This window comes from Theropithecus gelada, chromosome 19 (assembly GCF_003255815.1).
Source record: "Theropithecus gelada isolate Dixy chromosome 19, Tgel_1.0, whole genome shotgun sequence".
NCBI lineage: Eukaryota > Metazoa > Chordata > Mammalia > Primates > Cercopithecidae > Theropithecus > Theropithecus gelada.
Window position 1 is genome coordinate 1100327 of NC_037687.1, and position 17468 is coordinate 1117794.

General features: G+C 56.2%; 1 protein-coding gene and 1 pseudogene across 2 annotated transcripts in view; one reads left to right on the forward strand and one right to left on the reverse strand.

The window, feature by feature from the left end:
- The window catches only part of SBNO2 (strawberry notch homolog 2), a 69331-nt gene extending 65377 nt beyond the window's left edge, over positions 1-3954 (reverse strand). The window contains exon 1 of one of the 2 annotated variants that reach the window (XM_025368614.1): positions 3841-3954. The gene's annotated coding sequence lies outside the window, so the exon portion shown is untranslated. The remainder of the gene's footprint in view (positions 1-3840) is intronic. The other variant, XM_025368616.1, reaches the window with a different exon arrangement.
- The window catches only part of LOC112612792, a 41806-nt pseudogene that overhangs the window by 11020 nt on the left and 13318 nt on the right, over positions 1-17468 (forward strand).

The window sequence follows — 17468 nt, forward strand, 5'->3', positions numbered from 1 at the left end:
ACGCACATGTGCACATAACACATACAAACATACAAAACACATGTGCACAAGACATGCACAGGCAGGCGTGCATGGGAACAGGCAGCATGCACACAACACACACCACACACACACTGGACACGTGCATAACACGAGCACAGGTGCACAAGCAACATGTGTGCACACACAACATGCACACAGAGTACACGTTTGCACAAGCACGGGTGCACAGGTGATACACACGCACCCACAACACACACGCACACACAAAACACACATGTGAGCAACACACACGCAAGCACAAACATGCAACACACACATAACATGAGCACACACACAAAATACACACAACCAAAACACACACACAAAACACGCGTGAGCAACACACGCGAGCACAGGCAACATGCAACACACACATAACATGAGCACACACACAAAATACACACAACAACCAAAACACACACACAACACACGAGAATGGGCACACAGGCACGGGCAACACACAACAACATACACGCATGCATAACAGACTCATGAACATGGGTACACAGGCACACACACAACACACAAACAGGTGCACAGGTACACAACACACAAACACAGGTGCACAGGCACACACACAACACACAAACACAGGTGCACAGGCACACACACTGTGCACCCATAAAACACAGGCGTATGAAACACATAACACACACATGCACAGGAGCACACAGCCACGAGCACGCACATTCACACACGGAGAAGGCGTACACATCCGTACGACGCACACAGAACGCACACGCGTCCGTATGACTCACACAGAACGCACACGCCTCCGTACGACGCACGCACACAGAACGCACACGCCTCCGTACGACACACACAGAACGCACACGCCTCCGTACGACGCACACAGAACGCACACGCCTCCGTACGACGCACACAGAACGCACACGCGTCCGTACGACGCACACAGAACGCACGTGCGTCCGTACGACGCACACAGAACGCACACACCTCCGTACGACGCACACAGAACGCACACGTGTCCGTACGATGCACACAGAACGCACGTGCGTCCGTATGACGCACACAGAACGCACACGCGTCCGTATGACGCACACAGAACGCACACACCTCCGTACGACGCACAGAATACACACCTCCATACAACACACAGGCACACAACACGCATGTGCATGCACACGGCACAACATGTAAATACGCAAAGACACGTGTACACACACATGCACAGCCCCTGGGGCCGCGCTGGCGCCATGGGGGGACTGCCTCCACACCACCTCCAGAAGCGTTTACAGCTGTGGATTACATGACACCGCCCCCTTCCCAGAGCTGATCCCACCCCCCCAGCATGGGGGCCCCCTGGGAGGGAGGCCTCTGGGAGCTGGACTGGTTCTGCAGACAGTTGCTTCTTTGTTCAGGGCAGAGCTCACTCTCGCGGTGTTGGCGTTTCCGCCTGGGCCCTGCCGGAGGGGCATCCGTGACTCTGCTGGAGCTGGGTTGGGCGAAGCCCAAGCTGGTCACACCCCCGAGGGTGGGGGAGGCCTTAGGCAGCAAGTAGATGGGGGGGGTCTAGAGGTGGCTGGCGCAACCTCTCTCCGCCTCGGTTTCCCCACCAGGTGAGAGGGCAGTGACTGCCCACGGTCGTGCGGCTGGGGAACCTGCACCCTCTCCTCCGCACCTGCACACCTGGGCACCTCCTGTCTAGCCCAGACTCCAACCGAGAGTGAATGGACGAGCGAAGCTCCTGCTGCCTCACAGGCTCCCTCCCACTGGAAGTCCGGCCCCTGCCTGCACAGCCCCCTCCACACCAGGGTCCCTCTGGCTCCTGGCAGGTGTGGGCAGATGTCTGCTGGGATCCTCAGAGTTAAACAAAAGCCTCCTCCCTGTGCTGTGAAATCACACTCCAGGGGCTGGCAGGCGCGTTCCAAGTCCTTCCCTCTCCAACGACCAGAGCCTGCCTGCGTCTCCCCTGCTGTGGGAGACCCTGGGGCCCCTATCCTGCTGTTCTCCATCCCACCCACTGAGGGGCCCAGATCTCAAATTCGCCCTTTACTTGGCAAGAACTCTGAAGGTGGCCCAGAGCAGGCCACTGTGAGGAGCCATCACCCCACGACCGGGGCCACCCCTGGGAAAATCCAGGGCTGGGCAGCCAGATCCCTGAAGGCCAGAGGCTGTCTGGGAAGAAAGGGCGTGGACCGCACCTGCCCGGCCTGCCACAAACTCTCTGGGTCCCAGGTCCCCACCGCTCATCTTCCAGGGCCGAGTCAGGGAGACCCACCATCCCAGGGAGAGCACCCAAAACAGCACAGCACCCCTGGCCGCCCTGGCCCAGAGGAAGAGGCCTGGAAGAAAGTTTGAAGCCTGTAATTCCCGTGTAATCGGGCTGGCTCCCCATGGGGTCTGTGGCCCCAGGGCCCTGGCTCCTTCCATACTCTTCTCTCGAACCTCGGCTCCCTCTGCCCCTCCGTAAAACACTCACCGCACCCCCCTACCCACAAAACTGGCAGCCAGCATCAGCACAGGCCAGCTCCGAGGCTGGGCACTCTCGCTGACAGGGCGTGCAACAGATGGCACCAAACCCATCCCGTCCCGGCAGTCACAGGCAGGAAGGCCGTTCCCGAGCAGGCGGGACCAACAGGCATTCCGGGAAGAAGCAGCCAGGGGAAGACCCGACTACACATTTTATAGATTTTTTTTTTTTTTTTTTTTTTTTTTTTTACTTTTCAGAATGTTAATCAGTTCATCCGAGGAGACACCCACCGTCCCTGCCCCAGCACCATCCGTGCCCGGCGTCCCTGGAGGTGCTGGGTGGGCTCTCCACAACGCCTGCCCGCCAAGCCCCAGGTCAGTCTGGGGATTGGTCCCTCCAGGCCCCACCAGCCTTATTCTTCGGAGCTCTGGGGTGCTGAGAAGAGCGCCCTACGGGGGACAGGACCCACCAGGCGGCCGGCGCTTCCCATTCGCCGACACACGCTGTGCCCGGGTCCCACTCAGGCCATCTCAGCCCGCTACCCTCCCTCCCGCCTGTCCCTAGAAGCCGGGTTTGAATGCGACCCGCACTCCCACCCCCAACACGCTCTGCAGACTCCGCCCAGACGGCTCCGGGGTCACCTAGTATCAGCAAGCCCCCATCCCAAACCGGGGGACCTCCACGCAGAAACCGAGAAACTATCTGCCCCAGAAGAGAAGTCGGAGGCCCCGGGGGCGGGAGCGGCGGGGGGAGCTGGGCGAGGGAGGGAGAGAGGACTGCGCTGCGGGGCGAGAGGGCAGGGGCCCTGGGACCGGGGACAAGGAGTAGGAAGGGGCACGAACGCCCAAGGAGCCCGGAGTCAGGAATCGGGGAGGCAGGAGAGATCGGGGGTCACGAGGCGCACGGAGTCGAGAGTCCCCAAAAGGGAAGGGCAGGATGCCGAGGAAAAGCGGATGCGGGGTCACCACGGGGCTCGGGGGCACCGAGGAGTGCGGGGTCAAAGGTTACCAGAAAACGAAAGGTCGGGGGTCACCAAGCAGCGCGGGACAGGGAAGCACCGGGAAGAGCGGGAAGGAAAGGTTGGGAGGGTTGTCGTGGAAGGTGGGGTCAGGGTTCACGGCAGGGGGTCGCCGGGAGGGGGGGCAGGTCAAGGTTCACGGCGGTGGTCGCGGTGCAGCCCTAAGTCAACGCTGGCGGCGAAGGGCGGGGTCGGAAGGGGTCGCAGCGGAGAGCGAGGGTCGCGCCGCGCTCGCCCCCGCCCCGCGGCCCCCAGAACCCCCAGCCCTGGGCGCAGGGGTCCGCGGGGAGCGCCGGACCCACAGGCGGGGTCGGGCCAGGCAGGGGTTGCGGTGGAGTGGGGGCGGGGGTCGCAACCAGAGCCTCACCTCGAGCCCGGGTCTGGCCGGGCACGGAGCCCGCAGCGCCTCAGTTTCTCCGAGCCTCGCAGCGGCCGCCGCTCACTTCCGGGTTTCGGGCGCCATCTTGGGGGCCCCGCGCACTTCCGGTCATGCCGCGGGGCGGGGCCTCCAGCTGTGGGGGCGTGGTCTCTTTTAGGGGGCGGGGCTACCTTCCAGGCCAATCCCTTGAGGTCCTTCCGCTGTCCGGAAGGGGCTGGGACTCCCAGGACTCTGGGTTCGAATCCCACCCTGCCTGGGTCTCCTGAGACCCCATCACGTGCTTTCACCTCCTCAAGCCTCAGTTTCCTCTTCTGCACCGTGCTGGTGAAATGAAACCTGTTTTGTGGTACAGCAGCCCTTTTTTCTTCCTCCCTCAGAACCCCCTCCAGGCCTCTGCATGTGCCACCTCCCCCACTGGGGCTTACTCACCCCAGACTTTTAAACTGAGACTCCCTCAAAAGCTACTAAAATGATCACCAGCCGGGCGCAGTGGCTCATGCCTATAATCGCAGCACTTTGAGAGGCTGAGGCGGATGGATCACTTGAGATCGGGAGTTTGAGGCCAGCCTGGCCAATATGATGAAACCCTGTCTCTACTAAATGTACAAAAATTAGGTGGGCATGATGGTGGGTGCCTGTAATCCCATCTATTCAGGAGACTGAGGCAGGAGAATCGCTTGAACCTGGGAGGTAGTTGTTGCGGTGAGCTGAGATCGTGCCACTGCACTCCAGCCTGGGCAACAGAGTGAGACTCCATCTCAAAAATAAATAAATAAATAAATAGTGAAATAAAATAATCACCTCTGGGCCTGTCGGACATACTTTCTCAGCCAAAGTTCTCTCTGTTCATTAATCTCTCTCCCTAACCAAATGCGGGTCTGGACACTGCAACATGGTGACAGGAACATGGGGGTTTGGGTAAGTCCCAGGGGCTACCCCCAAGAAAGCAGAGTCCTTTCAGGCAGGGCCATGGGGGCCTGAGAGGCTCCTCTTCTGGGTGGCTGTGGTGGGAGGCTGCCCTGCGCAGGGAGCCGGAGTCTCGGGGCAGTTTTCCTGTGACTTGAGCTAGTGAAGGCAAATCCAGTGTGGAAGGCACCACCGCCTTCTGAGCCCAGTTTCAACCATGACAATACTGATATAGCTCCTTGGACCCAAGTGGCCACAAGCTGGAGGCCCCTGCCCCCATTCCAACCCCCGGAAACTAGAGTTGATTTGTCCAGGAGTTCGTTCAGTGACTTCTAATCAAGGCTTGGTCGTGAGCTGGGAAAACCCAGGGTCTGAGGACTCAGCTCTCTGTCCCGACATCAGAAAGCCCCTGGTCTAGGGGAGAGAGAACCTGGACCAGACACTCCCATATGCAGGATCTCAGGGAGGGTTGAAATGTCTGCCTAGGGCTTCATAGAGGATTGCATAGTGAAGAGGGTGTTGAAACTGGGGTTTTGAAGTTCAAGTAGGAGTGTGCCAGGTAGACAAGAGTAAGAAGAATAGCCTGGGCAAAGTAAAATCTGTTCAAAGGCCTATTAAGGCAGATAATAAGTAGGTTTAAAACCTTTTTGGAGCTGGGTGTGGTGGCTCACGCCTGTAATCCCAGCACTTTCAGAGGCTGAGGCAGGCAGATAACAAGGTCAGGAGATCGAGATCACGGTGAAACCCCACCTCTACTAAAAATACAAAAATTAGCCCGCGTGGTAGCGGGCGCTTGTAGTCCCAGCCACTCGGGAGGCTGAGGCAGGAGAATGGTGTGAACCTGGGAGGTGGAGCTTGCAGTGAGCAGAGATTGTGCCACTGCACTCCAGCCTGGGCGACAGAGCGAGACTCCATCTCAAAAAAAAAATAAAAACTCTTTTTACACCTCTCTAAAAAACTCAGGCCAAAAGCCGGGCACAGGCCAGGCGCCGTGGCTCAAGCCTGTAATCCCAGCACTTTGGGAGGCCGAGGCGGGTGGATCACGAGGTCAGGAGATCGAGACCATCCTGGCTAACACGGTGAAACCCCGTCTCTACTAAAAATACAAAAAACTAGCCGGGCGTGGTGGCGGGCGCCTGTAGTCCCAGCTACTCGGAGGCTGAGGCAGGAGAATGGCGTGAACCTGGGAGGCGGAGCTTGCAGTGAGCTGAGATCGCGCCACTGCACTCCAGCCTGGGTGACACAGCGCAAGACTCTGTCTCAAAAAAAAAAAAAAAAAAAAGCCGGGCACGGTGGCTCACGCCTGTAATCCCAGCACTTTGGGATGCCGAGGTGGGAGGATCACCTATGATCAGGGGTTTGAGACCAGCCTGGCCAACATGGCGAAACCCCATCTCTACTAAAAGTACAAAAAAGTTAGCCAGGCATGGTAGTGCGCGCCTGTAGTCCCAGCTACTAGGGAGGCTGAGGCAGGAGTATCACTTGAACCCAGGAGGTGGAGGTTGCAGTGAGCACAGATCACACCACAGCACTCCAGCCTGGGCAATAGAGTGGGATTCCATCTCAAAGAAGAAAAAAGAAGGTGGCTCACGCCTGTAATCCCAACACTTTTGGAGGCTGAGGTGGGTGGATCACCTAGGTCAGGAGTTCAAGACCAGCCTGGCCAACATGATGAAATCCTATCTCTACTAAAAATACAAAAATTAGCCGGACATGGTGGTAGGTGCCTGTAATCCCAACTACTGAGGAGGCTGAGGCAGGAGAATCACTTGAATCTGGGAGGTGGAGGTTGCAGTGAGCCAAGATTGTGCCATTGCACTCCAGCCTGGACGACATAACGAGATCCCATCTTAAAACAAAAAAAAAATTCAGGACAGGGACCCCTGTCATCAAACCCAAAAGCACAAGGGGGCAGTTGGGGAAACTGAGACCCAGAAGGCCCAGAAGGCCGAAGTGATATGTCCAGAGTGAGATGCAGAAGGCATACAAGGACATTTTGCTCCTCGGCTTGTTGGGGTCTCCGTTACCCATGGTGACAGAACGGCGTCCACCTGGTGTGAGCTTTTCCTAAGTCCTGCAGAGTAGACGGACCCGAAAGAGATACTTCCCTCCACACTGAATCTCTTTCTTTTTTTTTTTTTGAGACGGAGTCTCGCTGTGTCACCCAGGCTGGAGTGCAGTGGCGTGATCTCGGCTCACTGCAAGCTCCGCCTCCCGGGTTCACGCCATTCTCCTGCCTCAGCCTCCCGAGTAGCTGGGACTACAGGCGCCCGCCACCTCGCCCAGCTAGTTTTTTGTATTTTTAGTAGAGACGGGGTTTCACCGTGTTAGCCAGGATGGTCTCGATCTCCTGACCTCGTGATCCGCCCGTCTCGGCCTCCCAAAGTGCTGGGATTACAGGCGTGAGCCACTGTGCCTGGCTGAGACTATTTTCACAGCAAATTGAACAGCAGTTACATTGAGCAATAGGCACTGAAGATTTGGAAGAGTGAGGAAGCCGGTCAGGGCGGGAGGGTGGCGGCTGCATCTGCTCATTTCCTCCTACACCGGACCATCCACACAACTTTTGAGGACCGGGGAAAATGAAAACGCGGTGCCCCGGCACAAAACATATTTCACAGCTTGGGTTAGGCAACAGCAAAGCATCGCGCTGAGTGCTGGGACCTTCTGAGTACAGGCGCTGGGCAAAGCCCCGGGTCACACACACCCACGATGCCAGCCCTGCTCCCACAGCGGTCCTCTGGGGTAGGGACTGGTATTAACCTGCATTTCAGGAGGGAGGAAACTGAGGCACGAACTGTTCAGGAGCCGCCCCGAGGTCACCGAGTGAGCCAGGAAGAGGCGTGGGCTCGATCTCTGCCACATCGACCTCTGGAAACCACGAGGTCTCGGCGGGTAATTTTGCCTGAAGTGGGGGCAGTTTGCCCAGGCCGGGGTGGGTCCAGCCATCTCGGCAGGAATTCGCCAAGTCGGGGAATGCCTAGGGAATTAGTCAGATGCGGGAATTTCCAGGGAATCACAGGAGGTGGCTCTGGAGAGCAGCAGGGACACAGCACTGGGGCTCATGGCCCAGCCTGGAGTACAGTGCTGTGAATCTGCTGTGTGACCCAAGGAGAGTTACTTGACCTCTCTGTGCCCCAGTTTTCCCACCTGTAAAATGGGGAGGGTGATGATAACAACAACTAGTGGCCAGACATGGTGGCTCATGCCGGTAATCTCAGCACTTTGGGAGGCCGAGATGGGAGGATCACGAGGTCAGGAGATCGAGACCGGACTGGCTAACATGGTAAAACCCTGTCTCTACTAAAAATACAAAAATTAAATGAGTGTGGTGGCGGGCACCTGTAATCCCAGCTACTCGGGGGGCTGAAGCAGGAAAATCGCTTGAACCCGGGAGGCAGAGGTTGCAGTGAGCCAAGATCGTACCACAGCACTCCAGCCTGGGCCACAGAGCAAGACTCTGTCTCAATAATAATAATAATAATAATAATAATAACAACAACAATAATAATAGCAACTAGCTGCTACGTTGTAGTTCAGACAACTCAATGGACAGACAGTGCCTAACAGAATTTAACCACTGCGAATATTTCCAAATGAAATTCTTTTTTTTTTTTTTTGAGACGAAGTCTTGCCCTTTCTCCCAGGCTGGAGTGCAATGGCATGAGCTCAGCCCACTGCAACCTCCGCCTCTCAGGTCCAAGTGATTCTCCTGCCTCAGCCTCCCGAGTAGCTGGGATTACAGGCACATGCCACCACGCCCAGCTAATTTGTGTATTTTTAGTAGAGACGGGGTTTCACCATGTTGGCCAGATGGTCTTGAGCTGTTGACCTCACGATCTGCCTGCCTCGGCCTCCCAAAGTGCTGGCATTACAGGCATGAGCCACTGTGTCCAGCCTGTCTTAATTATTTCAATTTGCAGAAAACTTCAGACAAACATGAAGGTTGTTCATAAGGACCTTCTTGGGCTATGCCTCAGTTTCCCCATCTGGGAGATGCCAACCTGGATTCCCCTCCCAGCCTCAGTGTCTCTCCTGGGTGGCAAGAAAGACTCTGGCTCTGGGACTGTGCCCATTCTGCTGTCCAGGGGGCTGAGGCAGGTGCCAGGGAGAGGGAGGCACGTGGCGGTGACCAGCAGCTCCCGCACAGAGCCTCAGACCTGGGCAGGTGAGGTGGGCAGGTGGGTCTGGCCTGGCTCAGCCCGATGCGGGGGCAGGGATGGGACGGAGCCACTTCCTGTTTCTCCACATTCTGGAAAGTCCCTGTGTTCCCAAGCAGAAGGGGCACCTCCTCCCTGCCAGCTCTCCTGGGCGCCGGGCTCCTCACCACTTCTCCTTTCTCCACCCACTTCCCTAGCGGACTGGCCTCGGACCCGCCCCTTCCCCTCCCGCCTCTCTCCTCTTTTCTCTCCCAATCAGGCCCTTCCTGGTGTGCAGAAGGGAAAATTGAGTCCACAGCCGCAGGGCCTGCCCGACCAAAGGAGGCTACAGCTGTCACCCCTCTGTCCTGTCTGTCTATCTGTCTCTCTCTCTCTGTCTCTTTCTCTGTATCCTTGCCTCTCTGTCCCTCTGTCTCAGTGTCTCTCTGTCTCTCTGTCTTCATCTCTCTGTTTCTGGCTCTCTTTGTCTCTCTGTGTCTCAGTTTATTTCTGTCTGTTTCTCTGTCTCTTTGTCTCTGTCTCTGTGTCCCTCTGTCTCTGTCTCTGTTTCTCTGTCTCTGTCTCTGTGTCCCTCTGTCTCTCTGTTTATCTCTCTCTGTCTCATTGTCTCTGTGTCTCTCTGTCTCTTCGTCTCTCTGTCTCTGTCTCTGTGTCCCTCTGTCTCTGTCTCTGTTTCTCTGTCTCTGTCTCTGTGTCCCTCTGTCTCTCTGTTTCTCTATCTCTCTATCTCTTTGTCTCTGTCTCTGTTTCTCTGTCTCTGTGACCCTCTGTCTCTCTGTTTATCTCTCTCTGTGTCTGTATCTGTGTCTCTCCATCTCTGTCTTGGTCTCTCTGTCTCTGTATCCCTCTCTCTGTTTCTCTAGCTCTCTGTCTCTTTGTCTCTGTCTCTGTGTCCCTCTGTCTCTGTTTCTCTGTCTCTGTCTATCTCTGTCTCCGTGTGTCTCAGTCCCTTCTTTCGTCACCATCCCTCCTCCCATGGCCGCCCTCACGTGTCAGCACCATACCCTCCCTGTGGCCAGGGCCAGCTGCTCCAGGGTATCCTCGGGCCGGTGCTGGCCGGAGTGTTCCCGGGCCCTGCAGCTACCTGCTTGACCAGAGCCAGGCCCAGAGTGAGATCCTGCCAGGCCAGGCCGGGGCAGCCTCGGTGCCAGTACAACTTCAGGGAACAGCAAACCTGTCTGACGGGTTTGAGATTCCATGTGGGACAGGCCTTCCCGCCTCCGCACTGAAGCTGGGACAGCTGGGTCGAAGGGGTCCAGTGACGCCCCTGACCTAGACCCCAGGCTGGGCACAGGCTGCAGCAGCCTCGTCTGGGTCAGGGCTGTGTCCTGAGGTCGGGCACCCAGGGCAGGCTGGGTGAAGAAAGATCAGCAATCTGCCGGTCACCCTGTGAGGGGAGGACTAACAGGGAGAAGGCACTGCACATGCAAAGTCCCAGCGGGGTCAAAGACTCGGGAGAGTGTACAGGGCCCGGGGTGTAAGGATAGATGGACTGGGAAAGAGGGATGGGACCCTGGAGGGCCTGGAAGCCAGACATGGCCCGTATTCTGGGGGCACTAGGGAGCCATCGAGGGTTCCAGAGCAATGGAGTGGTACAGTCACGGTGGGGCTAGAGGTATACTGGATGGGGTGAGGCACAGGGACCAAACTGCAGATCAGAAGGCTCATCTGGTAGTAGGACTGAGGTCAAAGGAGGCTGAACTGCTCCGAAGATGAAGAAAGGAGCAAAACTTGGCTGGGCGCAGTGGCTCACGCCTGTAATCCCAGCACTTTAGGAGTCCAAGGCGGGCAGATCATGAGGTCAAGAGATCGAGACCATCCTGGCCAACATCATGAAACCCCACCTCTGGCCGGGCGCGGTGGCTCAAGCCTGTAATCCCAGCACTTTGGGAGGTCGAGACGGGCAGATCACTAGGTCAGGAGATCGAGACCATCCTGGCTAACATGGTGAAACCCAGTCTCTACTAAAAATACAAAAAAAAAACTAGCCGGGCATGGTGGCGGGCGCCTGTAGTCCCAGCTACTCGGGAGGCTGAGGCAGGAGAATGGCGTGAACCCGGGAGGCGGAGCTTGCAGTGAGCTGAGATCTGGCCACCGCACTCCAGCCTGGGCGACAGAGCGAGACTCCGTCTCAAAAAAAAAAAAAAAAGAAACCCCACCTCTACAAAAATACAAAAAAATTAGCTGGGTGTGGTGGCGGGCGCCTGTAATTCCAGCTACTTGGGAGGCTGAGGCAAGGGAATTGCTTGAACCAGGGATGTAGAAGTTGCTGTGAACCGAGATGGCACCACTGCACTCCAGCCTGGGCGACAGAGCAAGACTCCGTCTCAAAAAAGAAAAAAGAAAAGAAAAAAGAAAGCAGCCAAACTTTGAACTTTTTTTTTGTTTGTTTTTGTTTTGTTTTTTCCTTTTTGAGACAGGGTTTTGCTCTGTCGCTCAGGCTGGAGTGCAATGGTGTGATCTCAGCTCACTACACCCTTGAACTCCTTGCCTGGAGCAATCCTCCCTCCTCAGCCGCCAGAGTAGCTGGGATGATAGGAGCACCAATATGCCTGGCTAAATTTTAAATTTTGTTGGCCGGGCGCGGTGGCTAATGTTTATAATTCCAGCACTTAGGGAGGCTGAGGCGGATGAGTCACCTGAAGTCAGGAGTTTGAGACCAGCCTGGCCAACATCGTGAAACCCTTTCTCTACTAAAAAATAAAAATAAAAAATTAGCCAGGCATGGTGGCACGCACCTGTAATCCCAGCTACTTGGGAGGCTGATGCAGGAGAATCACTTGAAATTGGGAGGCTGGGGCCGGGCGCGGTAGCTCATGCCAGTAATCCCAGCACTTTGGGAGGCCGAGGCGGGCGGATCACAAGTTCAGGAGATCACCCTGGCTAACACGGTGAAACCCCGTCTCTGCTAAAAAAATACAAAAAAATTGGCCGGGCGCGGTGGCTCAAGCCTGTAATCCCAGCACTTTGGGAGGCCGAGACGGGCGGATCACGAGGTCAGGAGATCGAGACCATCCTGGCTAACACGGTGAAACCCCGTCTCTACTAAAAAAATACAAAAAACTAGCCGGGTGAGGTGGCGGGCGCCTGTAGTCCCAGCTACTCGGGAGGCTGAGGCAGGAGAATGGTGGGAACCCGGGAGGCGGAGCTTGCAGTGAGCTGAGACCCGGCCACAGCACTCCAGCCTGGGCGACAGAGCGAGACTCCATCTCAAAAAAAAAAAAAAAAAAAAAAATACAAAAAAATTAGTCGGGTGTGGTGGCAGGTGCCTGTAATCCGAGCTATTCAGGAGGCTGAGGCAGGAGAATGGCGTGAACCCAGGAAACAGAGCTTGCAGTGAGCCGAGATCGTGCCACTGCTCTCCAGTCTAGGTGACAGAGCAAGACTCCATCTCAGTAAAAAAAAAAAAAAAGAAATTGGGAGGCTGAGGTTGCAGTGAGACAAGATTGCACCATTACACTGCAGCCTGGGCAAAAAGAGTGAAACTCTGTCTAAAAAAAAAAAAGTTAAATTTTGTTTGGGCTTGGCAAGGTGGCTGATGCCTGTAATCCCAGCACTTTGGGAGGCCAAGGCGGGTGGATCACCTGAAGTCAGGAGTTCAAGACCAGCCTGGCCAACATGGGGAAAACTCGTCTCTACTAAAAATACAAAAATTAGCCGGGCGTGGTGGCGGGTGTCTGTAATCCCAGCTACTCTGGAGGCTGAGGCAGGAGAATTGCTTGAACCTGGGAGGTGGAGCTTGCAGTGAGCCGGGATCACGCCGCTGCACTTCAGCCTGGGAGACAGAGCAAGACTCCATCTCAACAATAAATAAACAAATAAAACTTGTTTGTGGTGAAGGGGTCTCACTGTGTTACCCAGGCTAATCTTGAACTCCTGGCTTCAAGTGATCCTCCCGCCTCAGTCTCCCAAAGTGCTGAGATTACAGGCGTGAGCCGCCGCGCCCGGCCTGAACTTTCCATCAGGTGCTCGTCATCAGCCAGGGTTGAGCTGCAGAAAATGCAGGGGAGGGGAAGACGACCCCCAGTTGTCCCCAGCCTGGTACTCTGAACCCCCCGGGCTCACGTCTAAGGGCGACGGGGCAGACGCCTCAAATGCAAAATCCTGTGGCTTTGTCCCTGGGGCGGTGGGGAGCCACGGGGAGAAGGAGGACACCAGAGGAGATGCTGCCAGGGCTGGGGCCAGAGCAAAGGGCCGGTGGCTGGGCAGGGGCACCGGATGGGGCTGCAAGGTGGGGAGGGCAGGTTGGGGCCACGTATTCATCCGAGATGCATTTCTCAGTGCCACCTAGGGCCAGGCCCCACCTGCAGGTGCCATGGCCACCACAGAGAACAGACACACCCTGAGGGGTCCCCCAGGCCACGAAGAAGCCGGACGCTGGAGAACCCAGGACACGGACACCTTGGCCCTTCTCGGGCGGGCCCCTGCCACGTGAGTGTGGGGCAAGGGTCCCAGGAGGTGGAACGGTTTCCAGGCCTCACCACGGCGGCCCTGAGTGTACGCACTGGTCAGCCCAGTGCTGATGTCACCTGTGCGGGGACTTCCTGGACCTTCACCTCGGATCCGCTGCCCGGCCCCGAGGGAAACTCCAGAGAAGCCAGGGCCACTCCTGGCTGACTCATTCTAGGTGCCAGCAGCGCGGGAGGGGCTGGGCAACGGAGGGGCCTGGGGGCATTTGGAGAACGTTGTGGAGTCTGACCACCTCCTCTGAGTGCCAGTTTCTGCTGCGTCCCACGGGGACGAGGGGAAAACTTGGACTCCCCAGTCTCAGCCCTGGCAGCTTTTTTTTTTTTTTTTTGAGAGAGAGTTTCACTCTTGTCGTCCAGGCATGGGTGCAGTGGTGCGATCTCGACTCACTGCAACTTCAGCTTCAGGGATTCAAGTGATTCTCCTGCCTCAGCCTCCCCAGTAGCTGGGATTACAGGTGCCTGCCACCACGCCCGGCTAAATTTTGTATTTTTAGTAGAGACGGGGTTTCGCCATGTTGACCAGGATGGTCTCGATCTCCTGACCTCAGGTGATCCATCCGCCTCGGCCTCCCACAGTGCTGGGATTACAGGCATGAGCCACCGGGCTCAGCCCAGGCCAGCATCTACAGAGCACAAGGGGGAATCTGGGTTCTAGGAGGTGATAACTGGGGGGTCGGAGGTTGCAATTAGTGGAGAGTGTTTTCCCTTCCCTGCAGGCCTTCTCATGTCCCCATGGTTGCAAGAGGGACCAGCGGAGCTGAAACAGAAGTGAAGGAGCAGGACCGGGCGCGGTGGCTCACACCTGTCATCCCAGCACTTTGGGAGGCCGAGGCAGGCTGATCACCTGAGGTCAGGAGTTCAAGACCAGCCTGGCCAACACGGAGAAACCCCGTCTCTACTAAAAATACAAAAATTAGCCAGGTGTGGTGGCGGGTGCCTATAATCCCAGCTACTCGGGAGGCTGAGGCAGGAGAATTGCTTGAACCCAGGAGGCGGAGGTTGCAGTGAGCCGAGATCGCGCTGCTGCACCCACACCTGGGTGACAGAGCGAGACTCCATCTCAAAGAAACAAAACAGAAGTATGGGAGCAAGGAGTGAAGATTTCCACAGTTCAAATCCTGCCACTCCCCCCGGGGCTCTGTGACCTCAGGCAAGGCACATGACCTCCTATGCTTCACTTTGCCCATCTATAAAATGAGGATAATTGTGGTAGTCCTTTGGAAGGCTTTTGTGAGAATTTGGTAAGTACTGGTATGTGTTCAGTGTTTGGAGTGGGGCTTGGGGTATGGTGAAGCGTTTATACGAAAAAAAGAAAAAAACTTGGAGTCGGGCGCGGTGGCGCACGCCGGTAATCCCAGCACTTTCGGAGGCCGAGGCGAGCAAATCACTTGAGGTCAGGAGTTTGAGATCAGCTTGGCCAACATGGTGAAACCCTGTCTCTAGTAAAAATACAAAAATTAGCCGGGCGCGGTGGCGCAGGCCTATAGTCCCAGCTACTCAGGAGGCTGAGGCAGGAGAATCTATTGAATCTGGGAGGCAGAGGTTGCAGTGAGCTGAGGTCGTGCCATTGCACTCCAGCCTGGGCAACAGAGCCAGACCTACCTCAAAAAAAAAAAAAAAAAAAAGGAATCGTTTGGTTGCAAGTGACAGAAATTGAAACTACAATGGGCTCCTTTTTGAAAAACAGGAATTTTTTGCTCATGGAACTGAAAGATTTAGGGATAGATCTAACTCAAGGCCACCCCTCGCAGCACTGTTGCTGTTCCACAAAGGACTGTTCACTGGGGTGGGGGCCGTCCTGGGCACACAGGGTGCTCAGCAATGACCCTGGCCTCCACCCATTCAACATCCGTAGTGTCGGCCGGGCGCGGTGGCTCAAGCCTGTGGTCCCAGCACTTTGGGAGGCCGAGACGGGCGGATCACGAGGTCAGGAGATCGAGACCATCCTGGTTAACACGGTGAAACCCCGTCTCTACTAAAAATACAAAAAAAAAAAAAAAACTAGCTGGGCGCGGTGGCGGGCGCCTGTAGTCCCAACTACTCGGGAGGCTGAGGCAGGAGGATGGTGTGAACCCGGGAGGCAGAGATTGCAGTGAGCCGAGATCCCACCACTGCACTCCAGCCTGGACGACAGAGTGAGACTCTGTCTCGAAAAAATAAAAATAAAAAAAAGGCAGACTTTGCCTTTATGGGGAAAACACGATGCCACAAGCCCCAAATCTCATCTGCCCATCATCTTAACAGCCCTGGCAGGAGTCAGCACCTCTTCCCAAGGTGGGGGGCACCAAAGTCCCGGGGAGGTTCTCATTCGCCCAGCCTGGGTCACATGTCCTGGTTGAACCAAGGGGGGGGGGGGTGGCCAGGGAAGGGGATACCCTGATTGGCTAGGCTGGGATCACATGATTGTATGGAGTGAGCCAATTGGGTGAAAATTCATGGTAGGGATGGGCACCGTGGCTCACGCCTGTAATCCCAGCACTTTGGGAGGCTGAGGCAGGTGGGCCAGGCTGGAGTGCAGTGGCAGGATCTCAGCTCACTGCAACCTCCGCCTCCCGGGTTCAAGCGATTCTCCTGCCTCAGCCTCCCGAGTAGCTGGAACTATAGGCACCCACCCCCACACCCGGCTAATTTTTTTTTTTTGAGACGGAGTCACGCTCTGTCGCCCAGGCTGGAGTGCAGTGGCCGGATCTCAGCTCACTGCAAACTCCGCTTCCTGGGTTTATGCCATTCTCCTGCCTCAGCCTCCCGAGTAGCTGGGACTACAGGCGCCCGCCACCTCGTCCAGCTAGTGTTTTTTTTTTTTTTTTGTATTTTTTTAGTGGAGACGGGGTTTCACTGTGTTAGCCAGGATGGTCTCGATCTCCTGACCTCGTGATCCGCCCGTCTCAGCCTCCCAAAGTGCTGGGATTACAGGCTTGAGCCACTGTGCCCGGCCCAAGTTTTTGTATTTTTTACTAGAGACGGGGTTTCACCATATTGGGCCAGGCTGGTCTCAAACTCCTGACCCCGTGATCTGCCCACTTCAGCCTCCTAAAGTGCTGGGATTATAGGACTGAGTGACCACACCTGGCCTGTCTTTTTTTTTTTTCATTTGAGACATAGTCCCGCTCTGTCACCCAGGCTGGAGGGCAGTGGTGTGATCTCGGCTCACCGCAACCTCCACCTCCCAGGTTCAAGTCATTCTCCTGCCTCAGCCTCCCGAGTAGTTGGGATTACGGGCATGTGCCACCACGCCCACTTAATTTTGTATTTTTAGTAGAGATGGGGTTTGTCATGTTGGCCAGGCTGGTCTTGAACTCCTGACTTCAAGTGATCTGCCCGCCTCAGCCTCCCAAAGTGCTGGGATTACAGGCGTGAGCCACCGCGCCTGGCCTCTTTTTTTTCCTTTGTCTTTTGGAGACAGGGTTTCACTTTGCCATCCAGGCTGGAGGGCAGTGGTGCAAACACAGCTCACCGCAGCCTCTGCCTCCCAGGATCAGGGGATCCTCCCACCGCAGCCTCCTGAGTAACTGGGATTACAGGAACACACCACCATGCCCAGGTAATAGTTTTAAGGGTTTTTTTTTTTTTCAGTAGCGACAGGGATCTCACTATGTTGCTCAGCCTGGTCTTCAACTCCTGGCCTCAAGTGATCTTCCTGCCTCAGCCTCCCAAAGCCTTGGGATTACTGGGTGAGTCCCCATGCCCAGCCAGTGGCTGCTTGCACTGGCTGGCCTCCAAAGCTCCATGGCCATGGCCGGGCGCGGTGGCTCAAGCCTGTAATCCCAGCACTTTGGGAGGCCGAGACGGGCGGATCACGAGGTCAGGAGATCGAGACCATCCTGGCTAACACGGTGAAACCCCGTNAGGAGTTCAAGACCAGCCTGGCCAACACAGTGAAACCCTGTCTCTACTAAAAATACAAAAATTAACTAGGCATGGTGGCAGGGGCCTGTAATCCCAGTCACTTGGGAGACTGAGGCAGGAGAATCGCTTGAACCCAGGAGGCGGAGGTTGCAGTGAGTGGAGATCGTGCCACTGCACTCCAGCCTGGGTGACAGTGCAAGACTCCGTCTCAAGAAACAAACAAACAAACAAACAG